We start from the raw sequence: 23,433 nt of genomic DNA on the forward strand, positions 1-23,433 counted from the left end.
TTTTGGAGAAATGTCCTCTGGTCTGATGAAACAAAAATGTAACTGTTTGGCCGTAATGACCATTGTTATGTTTGGAGGAAAAAGGCGGAGGCTTGCAAGCCGAACAACATTATCCCAACCCTGAAGCACGGGGGTGGCAGCATCATGTTGTGGGGGTGCTTTGCTGCAGGAGGGACTGGTGCACCTCACAAAATAGATGGCATCATGAGGGAGGAAAATTATGTGGATATATTGAAGCAACATCTCAAGACATCAGTCAGGAAGTTAAATCTTGGTTGCAAATGGGTCTTCCAAATGGACAATGACCCCAAGCATACTTCCAAAGTTGTGGCTAAATGGCTTAAGGACAACAAAGTCAAGGTATTGGAGTGGCCATCACAAAGCCCTGACCTCATTCCATAGAAAATTTGTGGGCAGAACTGAAAAAGCGTGTGCGAGCAAGAAGGCTTACACCAGCTCTGTCAGGACGAATGGGCCACAATTCACCCAACTTATTGTGGGAAGCTTGTGGAAGGCTACCCGAAATGTTTGACTCAAGTTAAACAATTTAAAAGCAATGCTGTAAATGTAAACAATGGGATGTATTGACATTATGGACAGTGTATTGATAGAAAAGGTGTTCACAGCAGAAGTTAAATAGGATAGTCATTGAACACAATACATACATATGAAGTGGGTAAAACGGTATGTAAACATTGTTAAAGTGACCAGTGTTCAATGATTAGTACATAGGGCAGAAGTCTCTAAATGCAGGGTTGTGTACCGGGTGGTAGTCGGCTAGTAACTGTCACTAAAGTTCGAGACAGGGTACTGCTGGCCTGGAGATACAGGCTGTTTTTAAAGTGTTTTTTTTTTATTCACCTGTACTGTCTCCACCTTCGATGGTAGCGGGGTGTACAGGCTGTGGCTCAGGTGGCTGAGGTCCTTGATGATCTTCTTGGCCTTTCTGTGGCACTGGGTGAGGTCGATGCAGGGCAGGCAGTGTGCCCTGGTGATGCGTTGGGCTGACCGCTATTGAAGCTATTGTGGACGGTGCAATTGCGGTACCAGGCGGTGATACAGCCCGACAATGGTGCATCTGTAGAAGTTAGTGAGGGTTTTAGGGGCCAACCCAAATTTCTTCAGCCTCCTGAGGTTGAACAGGCGCTGTTGCACCTGCTTCACCACACTGTCTGTGTGGATGGACCATTTCAGTTTGTCTGTGATGTGCATGCCGGGGAACCACTGCGGTCCCGTTGATGTGGATGGGTGCGTGCTACATCTCCTGAAGTCCACTCAGCTCCTTAGTTTTGTTCATCGTGAGGGAGAGGTTATTTTCCTGGCACCACTCCGCAAGGGCCCTCACCTCCTCCCTGTAGGCTGTCTCATTGTGTTGGTGATCTACCACTGTTGTACCATCTGCAAACGTATTGAATAAGTTGGAGACGTGCGTGTCCACGCAGTCATGGGTGAACAGGGAGTACAGAAGGGGGCTGAGCATGCACCTTTGTGGGGCCCCAGTGTTGAGGATCAGTGTAGCGGAGGTGTTGTTGCCTACCTTCCTGGGAGCGGCCTGTCAGGAAGTCCAGGACCCAGTTGCACAGTACGGGGTTCAGACCCAGGGCCCCGAGCTTAGTGATGAGCTTGGAGGGCACTATGGTTTTGAAGGTTGAGCTGTAGTCGATGAACAGCATTCTTACATAGGTGTTCCTCTTGTTCAGATGGGATAGGGCAGTGTGCAGTGAGATGGCGATTGCATCATCCATGGATCTTTCTTGGCGGTATGCACATTGTAGTGGGTCTAGGGTGTCGGGTAAAGTGGAGGTGATATGATCCTAAACTAAGCTCTCAAAGCACTTCATGATGACAGAAGTGGGTGCTTTGGGGCGATAGTCATTTAGTTCAGCTACCTTCGCTTTCTTGGGTACAGGAGCAATGGTAGACATCTTGAAGTAAGTGGGGACAACAGACTGGGATAGGGAGAGATTGAATATATCTATAAACGCTACAGCAAGCTGGTCAGTGCATGCTCTGAGGCCGTGGCTAGAGATACCATCTGGGCTGACAGCCTTGCGAGGGTTAACACGCTTAAATGTCTTACTCACCTCGGCCATGGAGAATGAGAGGTCAGAGTCCACATGAGCGGGAAAATACACGACTGTGACGATGACCGAAGATAATTCTTTCTGGAGGTAATTACCACAATCACACCATGAGTAGTTAATCATGAAACATACACCTCCACCTTTCATTTTCCCTGAGTTTTTTTTTCTTGTCCGTGCGATGTTCTGAGAACCCAGCTGGCTGTATGGATGGGGACAGTATATACAGAGAGAGCCATGATTCCGTGAAACAGAGTATGTTACAGTCCCTGATGTCTCTTTGGAAGGAGATCCTCGCCCTGAGCTCGTCCACTTTATTGTCAAGGGACTGAACATTAATCCAGAATGGAGTGTTGAGGGTCCTCTCAGGTTCCTGGTGATGGAGCATTAGCCCAGATTGCAGGGTTGAGGGTACTATCAGGTCCCTGGGGAAGGAGCATTAGTTCAGAGTAGAGGGTTGAGGGTACTATCAGGTCCCTGGGGAAGGAGCATTAGTTCAGAGTAGAGGGTTGAGGGTACTTTCAGGTCCCTGGGGAAGGAGCATTAGTTCAGAGTAGAGGGTTGAGGGTACTATCAGGTCCCTGGGGAAGGAGCATTAGTCCAGAGTAGAGGGTTGAGGGTACTATCAGGTCCCTGGGGAAGGAGCATTAGTCCAGAGTAGAGGGTTGAGGGTACTATCAGGTCCCTGGGGAAGGAGCATTAGTCCAGAGTAGAGGGTTGAGGGTACTATCAGGTCCCTGGGGAAGGAGCATTAGTCCAGAGTAGAGGGTTGAGGGTACTATCAGGTCCCTGGGAAGGAGCATTAGTCCAGAGTAGAGGGTTGAGGGTACTATCAGGTCCCTGGGGAAGGAGCATTAGTCCAGACTAGAGGGTTGAGGGTACTATCAGGTCCCTGGGGAAGGAGCATTAGTTCAGAGTAGAGGGTTGAGGGTACTATCAGGTCCCTGGGGAAGGAGCATTAGTTCAGAGTAGAGGGTTGAGGGTACTATCAGGTCCCTGGGGAAGGAGCATTAGTCCAGAGTAGAGGGTTGAGGGTACTATCAGGTCCCTGGGGAAGGAGCATTAGTTCAGAGTAGAGGGTTGAGGGTACTATCAGGTCCCTGGGGAAGGAGCATTAGTCCATAGTGGAGGTTTGAGGGCCCCATTTGGCTATCTATGTATCAAATCCAGTCCTGCCTGGTTGAGTGGCTCGCTTGAATGGAGGATGGCCTGAAAGTGCCTAAAGTCCATGTTGTTTATCTAGTCCTTATGGGCCATCCCCATGGCACCTACTCACACACACATGCACACATTCACGTACGCAGTCAGTGGTACATACAGTACATATGCAGACACGCTGATGCAGATATAAACACTCTGAAAGACGCACACACACACACACACACAGACATACATACACACACACACACACACACACTCCATTTACTGACCCTACTGTAAGGACAGGAGCACAGTACACTGAGGAAAAATATTATAGAAGTCACACTACACACACAGTCTGGCGTATGTATAGACCAGTAGTAACTAGAACTGTACAACGATATGACACACACTACGACACAGAGCAGTTGTCTTGTAACAACGATTATTTATTAAATTTAAAATATCTTTAGCACAGGTTAAAAATTTGACACTTCCATCTACCATGAGCGCCATGGGATTCAGTTTCTAACATGGTGGAAAATAAACACTCTTAGAAAACAAAAACATTCTTATCCAACCAACCTTCCTGCTTTCTCATCCTCTGAGAACGTTTCAGTCGCTAGGGCCGAGGCAAATTTGAATTTTTGATAATCATTGCTTGTTTCTCAATATACTCACGCATTGCAAAGACCATACTGGAAAAACAGGACTCGTCCAATCCAAATTTTAAATGACTAATTCTCCTTGCAAGTAATTAGTAACTAAGTAATTACACCCTCAATTTATAAGTGAAGTGAATCAACATTACAAAGTTGTTCTCTACCAAGCTTCTTCTAACCTTTGTTGTAGTATTAGGTTGTGTTGTCGTGTTACAAACATATGTGTACCTTTTAAAAAGCGGCCCACTCTTTGAAGCTGGTGAATTTTCTTTTTGGTTAAATAAATCAAACAAGCAGCTCAATCTGGCTCTCAGATCCTGCCGTCTCAACTAGCAGCTTTCAAGCAAAACCGTTTGGCCATGGCATTTAATTGGCTGAATTAGCGACTAAGGATATGTAATAATTCATTTTAGAGTATGTATACGAACGTGCAATGGCATTGAAATAATCTATGATAAGTATGAGTGAGAGCTTTTCTCCACCCCTCCCCTCTCTCTCCGATCATACCCCCACCTAGACAATCCACTAACCTACGGGAGGTTCATGGCCTACATTAACTCAACCCTATCTTAACAAACATAATAACAGGTAACAAGTAACATGAGCAGAGCACTGTTAATAATGGCAGGCTATCGCATTTTAAGTATCAGTAAGAAAACATTAACAGCAAAGACATATATCCCCCAGTTTTTGAAGTTGTTTAACAAACTGTATCCATTTTTATAGTTTATTTTTTATTTCATTTTCTTGTTTGATTTCTTCTTCTTCTTCTTCTTCTTCTTCAGTACATGCCAAATGAGAATCTTCGATTACAAAAGTACCTGAACGAATTGCTAGTATATCAGCATGCATAGCTGTTTGGTATTTACATTCTATTTACAGACATGGGCTACAAGGAGGGGGGATTCTACAGCACATCATCTTTCATGTGTTTCATTTACATCTCTAGAATGGTGAAGAGAAAGCAGCTTGATATGGACATATGGCAGAGTACACAGGACATGCACATAAAAGAGAATGTTCTGTCTCTCTCTTTTTCTCTCTGAAGTCAGTGCATTGCGTAACACTGTGTCTTTCTCGCTCTCTGTCTCTCTCTCGCTCCCTCTCTGTCTCTGTCTGTGTTGTGCACCAAACTCTGAGCACAGAGTGATTGGAAAGGTTAATTTACGGTGTTAACCGTGCCGTGAAGGGAAAAGCAAATAGCACAGAGTTGGGAGAACATGCACAGCACTGGTGAAAGACATTAAGCTGAGTCTCTCTCGCTCCCTCCCTCCCTCCCTGATGCCCTCCCTCCCGCTATCTTTCAAGTGACAAACACTTGGGCCCCCTGTTGTGTACAAAGACGCGGTGGGCCATCACCATCCATCACGGAAGACATATTGACAAGGCCTTCCCGAGTGATCAGGCTTTAAGCGGACCATGCCGCACAGCCTCACCTCCCTAACATGAGGCTACGCTACTCCACGGCTAACGTGGCTAACATGAGGCTACGCTACTCCATGGCTAACGTGGCTAACATGTGGCTACGCTACTCCATGGCTAATGTGGCTAACATGAGGCTACGCTACTCCATGGCTAACGTGGCTAACATGAGGCTACGCTACTCCATGGCTAATGTGGCTAACATGAGGCTACGCTACTCCATGGCTAACGTGGCTAACATGAGGCTACGCTACTCCATGGCTAATGTGGCTAACATGAGGCTACGCTACTCCATGGCTAACGTGGCTAACATGAGGCTACGCTACTCCACGGCTAACGTGGCTAACATGTCCATCTCCACAAACCAGCCACAGAACAACATGACATCCACAGGACCATAGGAAGCCTTGACAGGGTAGAAAGAAAGGAAGACTATTGAGTTCTTTAGATACAGCATCATGGGAGTGGACATTTATATAGCCATACATAGACACATATATATTTTAACATCACTACGTGTAACGTCATATAGGTGTTGTTTGATTGTTGTATTCTGTGGGTTCATGCTGTACATGGAAGACGTGGATAAACACATACATCCTCCCCCAGAGTTTTCAGGTTTGGGGGTTGCAATGCCAACCCTCTTGTGGCTATTGCAGTAGTCATTAAATATATTGCTCAGTTAGTGAGAATAACACTAGCATATAATTATATGTATCTCTAGTCTACTGAAGGTTCTTTGTCTATGTGCGCCTCATTTACAAGCCAGGCCCTAATATAGGCAATCAGCAGCGCTATCCTCTCACTGGGGGTCCATAAACAGTTGATTTCACAGCAGCGCATTTGATAAACGAGGGAGGTGGCCTGCCCAGCATGTTAATGGGCCATCCCATAAAGCTTATCTCTGACTGGGGTCACCCAGGCCAAGTAGCAGGGGGCTGATTGCCACGACAATAAGACTCCGGCAAGCTTCACCGAGGCTTTGACGACCCCTTTGACGATTCCACCACAGCCAACACCACAGCCCACCCCCTTGGACAATCAAAACCTCACCATGGAAGCCCTTATGGGAAATAAGGAAGACGTTTACTAGAGTGAAATTGAAATGAGGGGGAAGAGCAAATTAACCTGGGCGGGCGAGAGGAGGTGGGGCTTATTGAAACAGGCTTTAAACCAGCTTTAGACCTGGAGCTGTAAATGTTTAATTGTCCTCTAACGGCAATACTTTTAAAACAGATTGGGTAAAAAAGAATCACTGCTTGACCTGGAGATTAGGAGGGACATAACCACAGCAAAATATTACCCCTGAAGCTAAATAAAGGCTAAACTAACAAAAAATGTGTTTTATTGTGAATATTGGGGTATTGAACTTCATTGTGTGTAGCCAATTGGTAATAAAGATTTTATCACAATGATTTATTTGTGGGAATTTAAAGATACAAGTTGATTGAGTTGGGGGGCACTCTTTTTTAGGAAACCCTGTGAAAGAGTATGGTTGTCCCCTGTTGTTCTAACTCTCTCTCTGTACTCTGGGGGGCATGAAAAGGGGTGGGGGTGAAGGGGGATGGTTTTGGGAGAATGTTCTGGACCCTGACAACGTTTCACTGCTTTAATACAGAGGGATTACACCCATCTCTCAGCAGGGGACACCCTATTCCAGCCCCCCTTCTCCCCACCAAAGTTCCCCCAAAACTTCCCCTCTCTGCACCCTCATCCACTTGCCCCCAATGAGTCCTATATGACTCAGAAAGGGCCAGGCACAGGTGGCTGTGACGGTGGAGGGGTGACTCAATCCCTTCTGTGACCACTCTATGCACCTGACCCTGAGTCTGATGGGCATCACGACCCACAGTGACATAGAATGGGCAGAGCTCCTTATTTCACCTCATCGAACTGATCTGGGTGCAGCCATTTGAGTGGTAGAATGGCATCCTATGCAATCAGTGCAGTTCAGTTCAGGCCTGAGAATTGAAGAGGGAAAAAGATTTGTCTGTCTTGGTTTTCTTTTTCCTTCTCCCTTTGTCTCTCTGTTCCTCTGTTTGTCTCTGTCGCTCTCTCTCTCTCTCTCTGTTTCTCTCTCAATTATTCTGGCTCGGCTGCAGGAGCCTAAATCAAGCTGTCAGAAAGCAGACTGCACGACTAAACGGCGCAGCCTGAAATGCCACCTGTCCATTGTCTCTGTGCGATTTATTATTCCACAATTTATTTATTTCTTGAGCGGGAACTCAGGTTTTCTAGAAGTTCCCTCCCCTATAACAACCTCAGCCAGGTTTGGGATTTTATGCATTTACAGACAACCTTTTTATGTGTTTTATTTACTTATTTATTACATTTATTTGGCAGGGACAATGCACAACAAAAACATAAGTCTCAAAGCACTGAGAAAACATGTATCAGACCACATTTAGCCAATAGCTAAATATGACGCCTCACATGACATACCTGTGACACCCTAGCTGAACCTTACTGGGAAACAAGGAACAACATCCTCCTTATAAGCCAATCAGATTTTTATTTATTTAACTAGGCCAGATGCTGAAGATTCAGCATTGTTATGGTTATGGTGTTCCACAGGGGTCAGTCCCTTGGCAATTACATCACGTCGGGACCATTTGGCTAATCCGATTCTATCCAGACCCCCAAATCTTCTTGGGTGCCGATCCCAGCTCGGTGAGGGGTCAAGGGGGTTGATGTGAGGCTAGTGGACCCCCTTGAGGCCAATCCAATCGGTTGGTCAGGCTGGGCTTTGGGAGCTTTATCACCATATTAAACCCTCTGTTCATTATCTCAGTAGCCTAAGCCAGGCTCCACCACTCTGTTCTGATGACATTACAGCAGTATGGTAGTCTCATTGTCCCTGCCACTGTGGTACAGCATTATGAGGTTGATGTGACCTGGGACAGCAACGGAGGCAGACGGGGGTCTGGCTTAAAAGAGGGGAGGGTCTATACAGTAATCCTGTGGCCTCAGGCCAAAGGTCAGTCTCAGGTCTCAGGTCAAGCCTAATCATCACAGAGCCAACCCAAAAACGTCACACAGATACAGACATGCGTTGGAACGTGAGCATGTGTGTGTGTGTCATGTCCAGTCACAACACTGGAAGGTCTCTCTACAGTCCCCCTATGTGACCGTCTGCTCTAACACACCACTACACACCACTACGCCCCTAGAGTCCACAGAATCACAGGAGGCACCGGCTTCACTATTACATCACTGTCTCTCTTATAAGCGGTTTTCCTCTTCTCTGTCCTTCCCCACTGTTTGCTCTGCCACACCGCCCCTATGTGCACTTGCTCCAATGGGACAGGAGCCTACCCTACACACACATTAGCCAGCTAGCCATCACACTAATGAACTGTATAACCAGAGAGGCATGTACTTATTAACCAGGCAAGAAAGGGGCCAGGTGATAAAACAAATACAGGCCAGCTAAGTTGATAAGCCACGAGGCCAAAGCAAATAATGTACAGAGTATTTATCCTAACAGACACAACACTGGGACTAGTGGTTTGTTTGTGGATGTGACTTGACACATGCATAACCCATGGTAGTCACTGCAGAACACTGGATAAAGGAGACATAGGCTTCTAATGAGAGCGGATATGGCTCCCTCCCTCTATCTTTCTCATTCTCCCCCTCCCCACTGACAGTGGTAATTGACTTTCTCTCTCCTCTTTACTCTTGTTTGTGTGGCTTTGTGGATGGCTGACAAATGACCCACCAAGCAGCCTGATGGCCCTATATTACCCACTCCCCTTTTTGCTTAATCCAAAAACAAGATTCTGGGTCTGTTTCATCTCTCTCTCTCTCTCTCTCTCTCACCAGGGAGATTGATGGAGTGCTTCACCTCAATAGCTTGCCTCCGTCTGGGAGAGGGGGAGAAAGGGAGAAGCGAGGAAAGAGCAGAAAAAGATGACAGAAAAGAAGAGGAGAAGCGAAGAGAGGAAAGAAAAGGGGAAAGGTGATAGAGAGAAGGAGGAGGGAGAGGAAAGAGAGGAGGAGGAGGGAGAGGAAAGAGAGGAGGAGGAGGGAGAGGAAAGAGAGGAGGAGGAGGGAGAGGAAAGAGAGGAGGAGGGGTATTGAGACAGAGAAGACACATAAAAGTAGGAATGAGCAGTGAGGAGAGAAATAAATAAAGGAAGAGGGGGAGGGGTGAGCTTGATTAAATGGAGGGTCTGTGTATGTATTGGAGTGGAGGAGAGAAAATAAAGGAAGAGGGGGAGGGGTGAGCCTGATTAAATGGAGGGTCTGTGTATGTATTGGAGTGGAGGAGAGAAAATAAAGGAAGAGGGGGAGGGGTGAGCCTGATTAAATGGAGGGTCTGTGTATGTATTGGAGTGGAGGAGAGAAAATAAAGTAAGAGGGGGAGGGGTGAGCCTGATTAAATGGAGGGTCTGTGTATGTATTGGAGTGGAGGAGAGAAAATAAAGGAAGAGGGGGAGGGGTGAGCCTGATTAAATGGAGGGTCTGTGTATGTATTGGAGTGGAGGAGAGAAAATAAAGGAAGAGGGGGAGGGGTGAGCCTGATTAAATGCAGGGTCTGTGTATGTATTGGAGTGGAGGAGAGAAATAAATAAAGGAGGTAAGGGATGTCCAATAGGGGGTAAATCTGAATCAGGACAGCACTCTATCCCCCTCCATCCCAAATATCCCTCATGTTAATATACCCCCAGCGTGGCCCTCTGGGTAATATCACTTTGACCTGTGATTACAGTAAAAGCTTATTGTTTGCACACTGAACAATCCATTATTTTGCCGATCTGTTTCCATACAGTCCTGTTGTTTAGATTAGTCTGAGTGTGTGTGTGGGTGGGGGGGAAGTGTGTGTGTAAGTGTGCATGTTTGTGTATAAGAGCATGTGTGTACACGTGTGTGTGTGTCTGTGTGAGCGTCTACGGGAACCTGTGAATAACACTAAGGCTTCTGGGAAATGTCATGGTCAGGGTCATACTCTGATAAAACGGCATGTGTGCAGTCTGCTAGTTTATCTCACTGAAAAACACACTAACCGTGTTCTTCAAACAGGCGAGGGGGGATCACAACTGTCTCTGTCACTTATACCCTCTTTAACTCCTCAGAAAAATGGTTTTGCTTCATTTTGGCGAAATCAGAAAGCTTCAAACTCGGGAGGACATCAACAGTAGTTCAACGCGATGTCTCCTGCCGTGTGTGTGACTGACATCTTCATCCTTTAATATGTTTCTGCCTAACAGATCTGCATTAACTTATCACCACAGAGCCAGGTAGCAGCGCCGCTCCCATCCTCCTTTTGATGTTGTGTTTGTGTACGTGCTGACCGCAAGGACGGGCGCTAATACACACATCAAACGCCTTTTACTACTACTGCTTCCCCACAGGCAGGCAGGCAGGCAGGCAGGCAGGCAGGCAGGCAGGCAGGCAGGCACACACACACACACACACACACACACACACACACACACACACACACACACACACACACACACACACACACACACACAGGAGAAGGGAGGAAGATGGTTTACCATATTGAACTGGTTTCTATCTCTACTCTACTTTCCTAATGGGGCCAACTCTTCCTTAACTGTCCCTGGTCACAGTCTATGTCCATCCCTCTCCGTCTCTGATGTCTTCCTATTGTTTAATCCACTGTTAAATATTGGTTTGGGTTTGGTAATACTTTACACTGGAGAGCCACTGTACATGATTCACTTGCATTGATTGGTCTGTGTATAATTTTATGAAACATACAATATAAGCCAATGTAAACCCAAATAGTTGCTTCATTATGATGTCTCTGCCATACCATCAACACCCCTGTCATCACCGAAGCCCATGAATCCTCATCAATCCCTATGTTAACGCCATGATGCATCAAGTGACTAACATCAGTCAGTGAACACTGCTTTTGTTAGATGATGACAGCAGAGTAGAGCAGAGTCATCTTGTGTGGAGGTCCCCTCCATAGAGGGGCTGAAGCATGTGGAGCCCAGCCCAGAAAGAGTGCAGCTGCACTGGGGAAGGATAAAGGAATCGCTGGGGTGGAAGAGCAACAGGTATTTAACGGCTAGCCTGAAAATATGGTTAAGCTTAGAGCTATTGCTCATTAACACAGAGTCAACCCCAGATAGGACGTGAGGTCACAGGGCTGTGGGGAAGTGGCACTAGCTGGGGTGGAGGGGTCAGTGAACTCTGTGGCTGAAGGGTAGGAGAGGAGTTGTGGAGGTGACCTGAGAGAAGAGAAGATTTTGTCTGGTCAGGTCTAGCTGAGAGAATGATGTTGGCTTTGTCTGAAATGCTGCCCTACATTCTTAAATGTGGGAACCCTTTAACTTCAATATCGTCACATTGTTTGCTTGTTGTCTCATTTTCTCTCTCCTCTCTGTCACTCTACATCTCTGCTGTTCTCTTTACTTTCTGTCGCTCTACATCTCTACCCTTCTCTCTCCTCTCTGTCGCTCCACGTCTCTACCCTTCTCTCTCCTCTCTGTCGCTCCACATCTCTACCCTTCTCTCTCCTCTCTGTCGCTCCACGTCTCTACCCTTCTCTCCCCTCTCTATCGCTCTACATCTCTACCCTTCTCTCTCCTCTCTGTCGCTCCACATCTCTCTGTCGCTCCACATCTCTACCCTTCTCTCTCCTCTCTGTCGCTCTACATCTCTACCCTTCTCTCTCCTCTCTGTCGCTCCACATCTCTACCCTTCTCTCTCCTCTCTGTCGCTCTACATCTCTACCCATCTCTCTCCTCTCTGTCGCTCCACATCTCTACCCTTCTCTCTCCTCTCTGTCGCTCCACATCTCTACCCTTCTCTCTCCTCTCTGTCGCTCCACATCTCTACCCTTCTCTCTCCTCTCTGTCGCTCCACATCTCTACCCTTCTCTCTCCTCTCTGTCGCTCCACATCTCTACCCTTCTCTCTCCTCTCTGTCGCTCCACATCTCTACCCTTCTCTCTCCTCTCTGTCGCTCTACATCTCTACCCTTCTCTCTCCTCTCTGTCGCTCCACATCTCTACCCTTCTCTCTCCTCTCTGTCGCTCCACATCTCTACCCTTCTCTCTCCTCTCTGTCGCTCCACATCTCTACCCTTCTCTCTCTTCTCTGTAGCCCTACATCTCTGCTGTTCTCTCTCCTCTCTGTAGCCCTACATCTCTGCTGTTCTCTCTCCTCTCTGTCGATCCACATTTCTGCCCTTCTCTCTCTGTAGCTCGACATCTCTGCTCTTCTCTCTCCTGTCCTCTGCACTCCTTTTCTCTCTTTACCTCTCCCCCTTCTCACCTCTATCCTCCCTTTCCACCTCTCCTCTTTTCCTCTATTCCTCTCGTCCCCTGTTCCCCATGCTGCTGGCAGCCCTGGCAGTACTGTTGACTCATTGAGATGTGTAAATCCCTTTGACATGGGATGAATAGACAGTTCCTGGCAGGGCGCCCCACGCCACTTTGTGCACTGCCACTTAATTGGAGCGCCCCAGTTTGCCCTCCCTTCCTCCCTTCGCCCCCTACACCCTCCACACCCCTGCTCTCTCACTCTGGCCAGGTTCTTTCTGACATCAAAAGGGGGGTTATGCATCCCTTCAAAGTGCTTAAAACCCATTCAGCTTGGTGGTTTTGCTTAGGAGGTCCTTTTTAGTAGGACAGTATTTCCATCACATTATATTTTCTGTCATTAAGGAAACTTAGAGTATGTACCCTGAAGACATAAGATAGAGTGCTTCCATTGGCTTAGAGAGAGTGTCTCATCCTCTGTCTGAATCAATGGCCACCAGCCTGTCTACGGAAGGTATTATGATCACAATGCATATTTTCATCTACATGGCAACATGTACTACTTACAGCTGAGGGTTCTATACATACAGAATATACATACATACACCACTGTATTCCACTTGTCTCCCTTTGAGAGTGTTTATGTGTGTGTGGGTGGGTGGGTATATGTGTGTATGTGCGTGTGTGTGTTTGTTTGTTTTTAACCGTCACGATGTGCATCCATCCGTAACGTTTATAAACAGATCGACTGGCACTCTCCTCACGAGTCTCTGGGATGGGCGAGAGGAGGAGCAGAGAGGATTGTGGGAGCAGGCGAGGGGCTGTTTAGGTATCAAGTTTGTCCTGGAAGCACATCGATAGGTAGAGGATGCAAGAGGATGAAGATGCTTTCAGGTTATCTTGCGTGCGTTGCGTTCCATGCACAGTATCCTCTCTTGCACCACCAGATGTAGTTTGTCTGGTTGTTGTTATGTCTTCAGTAGACAGTTTGAGATAGGTCAAAAGTCAATATGGTTTCTGCAACCTTGAAATCATACTGTGATGTTCCGTTCTCCTTGTTGGTCATACATTTACATTTAAGTCATTTAGCAGACGCTCTTATCCAGAGCGACTTAAGCACCTGGGTAAACCATGCCAGGTGATGTGGGAGAGAGAGAGAGACACCTTCCTTAGCTGAGGACATGTGTTGCCCTATGAGAGATCCATGAGAGAGACCACAGTACAGAGCCCAGAGGGGCCATTGGTACACGCTATTCAAAAGGGATGAGGAAACAACAAAGAAACAAACCAAAAACAAGATTGGCCGCCCACGGATCTCAGGTTGACACATGACATAGATGCAGCGGGGCCCCTGCTGAGGATACTATAGTATGTTTACTCTCTAAGACTTTATTCTGGGTTATACCTTCATAATATAGTCAACATTATATGACTCAGTCACAGTGCCATTATCTTTATAGACAGAAATGTTTCCCTAATATGTCTGCAGGTATTCAAATTATACAATGAGCTATTACTTGCATTTCTATGCATTTAGTCAAATATACAGGTCAACAAAATTCCCTACATAGTATACAGTAAGTTAATACTGCCTGGTAAAGATAGGAATCTAGGATTAAAAAGGTGTAATCGTTGTACTATTCACAATTATGAGTTTTGTGATCTACAAGCGTACTGAGGAATACAGTAAAGTCAGATCCATGCTATAATACATCACTCATGTCCATTGGAGAGGAAGACTGGTTCGTTATGCAAATAGTATACACTATTAGTCTTACAGTCCAATTAACTCCAAAATGTTACAGGAAGTAAGTTCTCTAAAACGAGGAACATATAGTCAATGGTAGTTACAATGACCTCTGATACGGTAGATAGAGTAAGGAATTTCAGAGGGAGGAGGTGGGTTGCTTGGGTATTTTATCCTATATCAGGAACGCTGGACTTGGACGAGTCTTCTTAGTGGAGGATCCCACTTGGGGAAAAAAGGTGGATTTTTAGATGAACTACTTACAGTAACATGCATCAAAGTTTTGTCCCCCCCCTACAGAGGAAATGGTTTCTCCAGTAATATTCTTCTGATGTTGTCAATCATCTTGATTCATCACTTGAGTCAGTGTTTTGTTTTTGTTTTCTTACAAAAAAGCTGGAGGTAAAATAGTGGAGAGGAAAGTGGGAGTAGGAAGAGGCTCTGAAGAATTTCTCTGCAGGGTTTTTAGGGGGTCTTTTCTTCTTCTCCAGTGAAGTCATCTTTAAATGTTGTTGTGCTTTGTGGGGTTCCTCAAGCCATTGATCAGTCACTCTTAAGTCATCAGCGTTCAGTCGCCAGGTTATCTGCAGACATGGAGAGAGAAAAAGAGAGAGAGACAGAGTGAGAGAGAGAACAATAGAGAAGGCGAGAGCGAGAGAGAAAGAGAGAACAATAGAGAGAGCGAGAGGGAGAAGGAAATAGAGAGAGAGAAAGAGAGAGAGAGAAACAGTAGAGGTCATTAAATGTGTATGAGTCAGACCACCCATCTGTGTGCCCCTTTTGCCACCCCCCCACACACACACACACGACTGTTGTGAAAGAGCGAGAGGTCCGCATCAAAGGGACCCCACCATAACCTCCACAGACACTGGGCCCACCGTGTCACAGCCATGGCGCAGGCTGACTCACTGTTATTTGGGACGGTGGTGCCCTTCCTGGTGCCTGTGTAAAAACAAAGGGCCGGTGACCACCCTGTGAGTGTGTACGGTCTGACTGCATCGATGCTGAGATTCTGAGCGACAGCGGCGGCTGCATGGGGGGTGACTCCTTAATCAGCTTCAATTAAGGCCAGAGAGACAGAGATGGCTACAGAGGCCGCTCACTAACAGCACGGATGAGTCTAACCTCTGGATTAAACACAACCCCTCAGTAAAGGACCACTCTCTGGGTTTGAGTCTTTAGAATAATATTCATTAGGTTTATAGTTTTATGAGATATTCATCTCTAGAATGCATCCTACAGTATCTATTTGGTCAGTTCTGATGTCCTTGAGCCATTATTACAATACAAAAGAAACACTTGAGTATATACCACACATTAAGAACACCTATCAATTCATCGAGGCATAGACTCTACAAGGTGTCGAAAGCTTTCCACAGGGATACTGACCCATGTTGACTCCAATGCTTCCCACAGTTGTGGACTATTCTTGATACACTCGGGAAACTGTTGAGAGTGAAAAACCCAGCAGCGTTGTAGTTCTTGACAGAAACCAATGTACCATACCACCTTTAAAGGCATTTAAATAATTTGTGTTGCCAATTTAACCCTCTGAATGGCACACATACACAATCCATGTCTCAATTGTCGCAAGGCTTAAAAATCCTTCTTTAACCTGTCTCCTTCCATTCATCTACACTGATTGAAGTGGATTTCACAACTGACATCAATAAGGGATCATAGCTTTCACCTGGATTCACCTGGTCAGTCTATGTCATGGAAAGAGAAGGTGTTCTTAATGTTTTGTATCCTCAGTGTATAACAACATGGCCGACAACAGAGTGATTACACACAGGCTCACAGTGAAGGAGCACTACACATCAATAACTGACACATTATTTCCTTTATCTAACCTGTGTTTACTCTCTAAAGCCAGGCAGTCACGCCACTGTGAGAGAGTGCTTTGGGTTGATATTTTGCAGAAAAATGCTTGAAAGGTTTCCTACCCCCCAGGTAGAGTAGAGGTTTGGGATGATTCATACGGGCTGTGTGTGGGTGGGCCATTAGACAGAGAACACAGCTACCTGCCACTGGAGCTCCATTTACTGACCCTAATGTAAGGACAGGAGAACAGTACACTGAGGAAAAATATTAGAAGTCATACACACACACACACACACACACACACACACACACACACACACACACACACACACCTATTCGAAACAACTCTTAGCTAAAATCCTAGGATCCTAAAATCCCTGCTCTCATTATGATAACCTATAATGATGTGGCTACTGTATACCATGTGTGATATTTAATGCCCGAGGGGGTGTGGTATATGGCCTGTTCTTGTGCACGATGCAACGCGGAGTGCCTGGACACAGCCCTTACCCGTGGTATATTGGTCATATATCACAAACCCCCGAGGTGCCTTATTGCTATTCTAAAATGTTAACCAACGAAATTAGAGCAGTAAAAATAAATGTTTTGTCATACCTGTGGTCTGATATACCACGGCTGTCAGCCAATCAGCATTCAGGGCTCAAACCACCCAGTTTATAATTTAGCTTAAATCTCAGGTGGTAATAATTATCACTGCCTGCCTTCTCCTCTACCTTCATCATCATCTCTTTACATTTTCCAAAATGGTCAGGCATGATTTCCTACATGAAAACAGGAGAGAGTAAGGCCTCAGTGTGTACTACCATATCAGTATGTCCCGGGTGAGTCACATACACAGGTGGTTCAGGGCAGCACACACACGTGGCGTTCCCGGTGAGGATACAGTGTGTACTGCTTACATACCAGATTCAGAAAAAAACAACTGTAAGCTACTGCTTTGTCCCAGTACAGAATGATTTACAGGTGATTCCTCACAAAACTAGAATAAACAGGACCCATAGAAATGTCCTTTGGAGGAAGTATTGTTGACATATATTTTACATTTGTATCTTAAAGCATAATTGATAAATAATGAATTGAAGTTGGAACATTTGTGGCATTTTGGCCTTACCCAGGCCTCCTAAATAAAGTCCTGTTGTGTTCTGGTTCTGTGAGGAGTCTCCATCCAGTAACCTGTGCTAGACTCAATGTTCTTGAGTATCCATACAACTAGAGATCACAGTCACTTCCCCAGGGCTACACTCATCCACTGAGAGAACCAATACAGTCCTGAATACACCCCTGGCTAAGAGGTAAGCTGTGTTCGGGAGCAACACAATACTCTAGCAGTGTGACCAACACAGCTACCCAGCGATGGGAACGGTGGGCCACTCCGCAGCACCAAAGCCAGGTGTTAGCACTTGAGGTCGCTTGCCTCATCAATAATTGACAGAGGCAAACCAATCAGAACAATTTGCTCCCCACAGCAAAGTGCTAGAGCAGGCTCACACCGGTAAATCATTAATGAGGCAATTAGCAGAGACGGTTAGACGGTTAGCCTCTCGCTAGCACCGCACCGCTCCTCTGACGCTACGCTAAGCTGCACCTGGTCCTGTCATAGACACTGTTGACAGAGTGGTCCTGGTCAACACTCAGATAAGGAGAGAGGGAAAGCTGCAGAATGTAATGATGTGCTGCTGAAGCCACTGGGTAGAATGTGAGCTGCGTTACAGAATTAAATGTTGTCAATGTGTTGCACAGGCCTCTTTAGGAGAACAATGCAAATCCGTCACCATGGGGGATTGACCATTTACATTTTAGTAGACGCTCTTATCCAGAGCGACTTACAGTAGTGAATGCATACATTTAATTTTCTGCATTTTTTTGTTGTTGTTTTGTACTGGCCCCCCGTGCGAATCGAACCCACAACCCTGGCGTTGCACACACCATGCTCTACCAACTGAGCCACAGGGAAGACAGTATTGACCAGTATTGGCCGTTGCCGTGGAGAGGGCCAGCTGGAGCTGTTTCTGTGGCTATTCCGGTGTGGGCGAGTCTTTATGGACAAGGATAACATCGACCCGGGTGACATCGCTCAAACATTGGGGAAAACAACAACAAAGATGGTGTTTCTCTTTGAAGGCCAGGGTCCAGGATTGTTGTTTGACGGAGAAATCAAAGTCCTGAGGGAGCTGCTCGCGAAGCCTGATCGAGCGGCCATATTGGAACCATATCATAGCTAATCGATGCAGCTCTCTCTGCTCTTTCAGCTCTGGGTCCAGTTGAGGCTCAATTAAACCAGCAACCTTGATCTGAGGAACAAACCATGCAAACCTTGCACAGCGCATAGATTATTCCCAAACACACACATATTCACACACACGTCACACACACACGCATACTCACATATAAGTAATACCAAAAAATATATACTATATACTATACTATTTGATGTCCACTTTGTTTAGTTCAAATGAAACACTGAGGAGATGAATAGTAAGTTGTTTACCCATACTCAGGCTTTTCTCCTTTGAAAAAGACAAGCTTTCCCCTGAATATCTCAGCTTTCTAATCACCTTAATGCAGTCTCAGTTTCAATATATCTCACTGATGGAAGGATTAGGAAAGGAGGGAGAAAATGAGAAAGGCAGAGAGAGAAAAAGGAGAGAGAGAGGAGAGAAAAAATAGCTAACAAATGAATTTGTTTCCCTGCTTTCAAATTGATTTGATACTTCACATTTGTTATATTTGTCTTTTAGTATTGTTTTCTTATTCAATGTAGCATTTTATTGGAATTAGACTGAGACAAAAACTCATAATTATTTTACACAGCTGAACTGACTTCCACAGTACATCATTTTAAATCATAGTTCTAATGTAATGTCTTCAACCTACCTATGCAGCATATTCACTATTAATCATCATAACTATTCCATAGTAACAACTTTGGAGCAGTTTTATCTCCTTACTTGATTTACATAGCTCTTAAAGGGGCAGCACAATTATATTACAATTGATTGGTTGGCCTGTCCACTGGCGTGGCTGATATTGACACTTGTAGACAGTTACTGTCTGTTTAATGATCACTATTCACTTTTATAGCCCTCTCTGGACCACGTCACTAATAAATATTTGAAAAGAGGAAATTTGCCCTATGTCTTGAGAGAGCCATAAAGCTGGCACCTATGTGTTTTGAGATTAGCACGTAATTAAAATAGTAAATCAATATTTATTAAGCTCTATAGCAAAACAAATGAGAATTGTAGCAGGGTCGCCAATGCATGCCGGGGCCAAGAGAGCAACGATTCCTTTTGCTGTTCAACTCTCTCTCTCTCTCTCTCTCTCTCTCTCTCTCTCTCTCTCTCTCTCTCTCTCTCTCTCTCTCTCTCTCTCTCTCTCTCATACTAGCAGCTTCATATAAAACATTGTAGCATTAAATGCACCCACTATGACCTCATTTCATTTATAATGTGAATACAAAATGCACACATCACCTTTCTCTCAATCAATTGTTGAAACAAATGTAATAGTAAGTTTGTGTGTCTGTGTGCGTGCAATCGTGTGTGCATAGCTATACTGTATTTGTGTGTATGCTTTAGTCTGTGTGTTTGTGCTTGCATCTGGACAAGGGATGGGAGAACTTGAAGATGCTCTCTCTCTCTCTCTCTCTTGTCCTTCAGCTCTTGTTGTTCTTCTGTAAACGGAGAAGCTGAGAATAACTCTGCTCACGTTACACTTCACTGTGCATAAAACCATCTCAGCAGCGCTGGCTGCTCACTGTCACACACTGTCTGTCTGTCTGTCTGGATCACAGCAGGGCAGGGCAGAGAGAGAGCTAGAGCGAGAGAGAGCGAGAGAGAGCGAGAGAGCGAGAGAGAGAGAGAGAGAGAGAGAGAAAGAGAGAGCATCTTCAAGTTCTCCCATCCCTCGTCCAGATGCAAGCACAAACACACAGACTAAAGCATACACACAAATACAGTATAGCTATGCACACACCTGCACATACTCAGCACACACCCATGGTGAGGTGAGACAATCCTCCCCTACTGTACCCAAAACCTAGCTCAGCTAAGTCAGCCCTCCACGGCCCCACTTCCAGGCCTAGTCACGCAAACCCAGGACTAATGGGCCTAAAATAACACTGTGACACCTCCATTTCCTATTTCAGACACACACACAGGTGCACAGAGGCGGACGCACACAGGAACACACAAGAGGCGCTCTCACACATACTGGTGTGCACACACGTACAAACACCTATCCACATACGCACAAACACGCACACACACGCACGCGCACACACTTCACCTCAACGAGACCCTCTTCCCCTTTTCAACCACAGTTATAAAAAGGTGAGTGCAGACTATCTATCTCACCACACTTTCTACATCTACAGCAAGTTAAGGGACTGGAGAAAGCAAACAGTTGTAAATAAATACAATCCATTTTACCTCTGTAGGCTAAGATGCACAGATTATAGTAGGAATGGCTGCTACAGTGTCTAGAGCTATATATCTACTGTACATATGCTATGCAAAAGAGAAAGAGAAGCCAATAAAAACTCAATGGTGCAGTCCTTTTATTGTTTAAAAATTGCTCTACATTTTAACGGCTGAAGAAAACATTGGTCAGATTCAATTATGCATTAAAAAAATAAGTTATGAGCTGGCGGCTACATTATTGATGCTGGCATGGATAGTGGCTCGGCGTTGCCAATGTGTCACCACATTTCTGCTGATGTTTCTTCCTGTATTGATAATTTTTCATCTAAAAAGGTCCATAAAGTCTTGATCTGTGAAAGATGGCAAGTGGCCGGGATATCCTGTAATAAGCAGATTGGAGAAATAATACATAATTATTGGAGGGAGTGAAAATGGGTTTGATATCATATCTAACATAAAACACTGGACGTATGAACTGGATTTTTTTGTCACAGTCTGAGGATTTAAACTAAATCAATTGAAACCACTTAAATGTTCTTCGACCGGATGTGTTATTAATTTGTAGGCATCAGGTCCAGTGTTCCATATTTACCAGAAATATTGAGGCACAGTTAGGGCTGTGGCGGTCACGAAATTTCATCAGTCGGTGATTGTCAAGCAAATAACTGTCGGTTTCAGGGTAGTTGACCGTTAATAAACATAAACACATTTAGCATCTCCTGGCTTCCACACACAGCCTACAAGCCATTTTAAAAAGTCTAATAAATCCATGTAATATAGCCTACACCTTCACAATCCATTATTTATTTTAGACAGGTCTAAAGAAGCAAGATATGAAGAAAATGTAGTCTATTTCAGAAGAAAATAAAGCAGACTCTGAGTTGTCATTACGTTAGGTCCTGATGTGGCTATGTCAAATGGCTGTGGGCTGCACTGGTTAATTTAGCAGACAAGATTTGCTTATAATCTCGTAGCATTATTTTATATTATTTTATAGTATGAAGAAAACAATTGAACAAAGCTGAATGAAATATAAATATTTTCTCCAAACGATTTGAGGGAGTGCACACATGCCGCTATTCTGTGTTGGGCGGTAAACAAAGAAATAGGTATTCCTATAGTCTTATTTTAGAGATATTAATGTCACTTTAAATGTTCTACAAACGTTGGGCAACATGTTTTGATGTTTAATACATTGTAAGGCTGCATGATGCGACTCTAATGATGATTTGAAAAAAGTTGCATGAAAAAGGCATGAGCTCTGCTTTGTTTTCTTGCGCAGGCTGTGCACACTCTGTCTCTCATTCACAATTTGACAAGCACTTGATAATGCCTCGAATTTCACGGCGGCATCCCCTTTGTGGCCGTAATGCACTCTAAAAAAATCCATGGCTTTTGCGGCCCGGAGTGCTGCCTTGTACCCTTCTCCCTGAGTGTGCTGTGCAATTCGAAGCGCCTCTCACTTACATAGCTCTCCGTCACGTGATCGGGTCTTTTTCACAGGCTACAAGTGAAGACAGGCACTTCGGGAACGCAACTGCGCGTGTCCTTATCCAATTCCGAGGTGCATATTGAAGATTTTGGAAGAACGGTCCACATTTACTTTCGTCAGCCAACAAGATGAGTTGGATTTAACGAAGAGCAAAATCACTAGCCAATGTCAAACTGCGATCGCATAGTAAAAAAGTCGACCTATTCTATTCTGTGCGAGAAATAAATATTCCAAACATAGTCTGGGACAGTTGTGGGATGCGATAGATCCCAAATTAATACAACCACTAGCATAAAAAAATAGTTTTTTGCAATGTGGCTGACGCAACAGATCAGAACGTTTAGCTTAAAATGTTGATAAACTATTAGGCAATTTCTTCACATTATAAGTGCAGCAATGTGCACATGGTAGTAGGCTATAAGAGCAAATGTTCCATTAGCGGAAAACACCATTATCAAAAGTGACCGCAAATGCAATTATGCATGTAATGCTTTAATTATGAAGGTGCATTTTTATGGTGAAAATGATCTTCCCCAAACTTGAAACTCATGCGCTGCTTATATATGCCAGTTATGCTCTACACCCGTTGTAAAATGTATTCATGTGCTTAATTTTAAGAAGTTATTTGGCCACTTTAGTTGTGATACAAACCTTATTAAAACATATAGGCCTATCAGCTAGGCTACATAAGGTGTGCAACTACGATTCGAAAAAGTCCCCCAAAAAAGGCATTGTTTCTTATGCTCAGCATCACTCACAAGTGATAATATATCATTCACAACTCATAGGCTAATATTGTCACCCACCAGACTATTCTTTATTTAATCTTGTCTTTACATATACTAAATAATATATGTGTGACATTTGTTTTGATTTAGAATGGACCATTATCATGCACCTGTATCAGGGGCAGCGGGAAAAAATACTTGTAATCTATGCAATTAATTAGCGAATGAAGGACGCTTTTCCCCGTGGTTTATTTTCATGCAAGCCAGGTTGTAAATACTATACTCCTGTAATAAATATAAGCAATGTGCTTAATATTAGGAAAGTTGAGAAATAAATATAGTAGGCCTAGCCTATAGAATGCTGATGGGATCCTCCTCTTTTTATTAGCGGCCATCACTCTGTTTTCTCCCGCAATTGCATAGCCTATAGAAACGTTGCGCAACATGAGCTCATGGGCTCTCATGAAGTGTTTGATTTAGATTTTTGAACACATTTGTATTGATGTCAGAGTGATTAGAGGGACAATAGAGTGCTGAGTACCAGGAAGTTAGAAAAGTTTGGTAGGCTACTAATGACAATCAGCAGCATCAAAGTTTGGAGAAGCCTAATTACCGTGACCAATTGGTCACGTGGAATTTGACTGCCTTCATG

At 44.8% G+C, this 23,433-nt stretch overlaps 1 protein-coding gene across 2 annotated transcripts in view; it reads right to left on the bottom strand.

The window, feature by feature from the left end:
* Window positions 1–13,912: 13,912 nt before the first annotated feature.
* The window catches only part of LOC115203180 (transcription factor Maf), a 155,320-nt gene continuing 145,799 nt past the window's right edge, over window positions 13,913–23,433 (bottom strand). For both annotated transcript variants that reach the window (XR_003880124.1, XM_029767609.1), the window contains one exon: window positions 13,913–14,879. The gene's annotated coding sequence lies outside the window, so the exon portion shown is untranslated. The remainder of the gene's footprint in view (window positions 14,880–23,433) is intronic.

Source organism: Salmo trutta, chromosome 12 (assembly GCF_901001165.1).
Source record: "Salmo trutta chromosome 12, fSalTru1.1, whole genome shotgun sequence".
Taxonomy (NCBI): Eukaryota; Metazoa; Chordata; class Actinopteri; order Salmoniformes; family Salmonidae; genus Salmo; species Salmo trutta.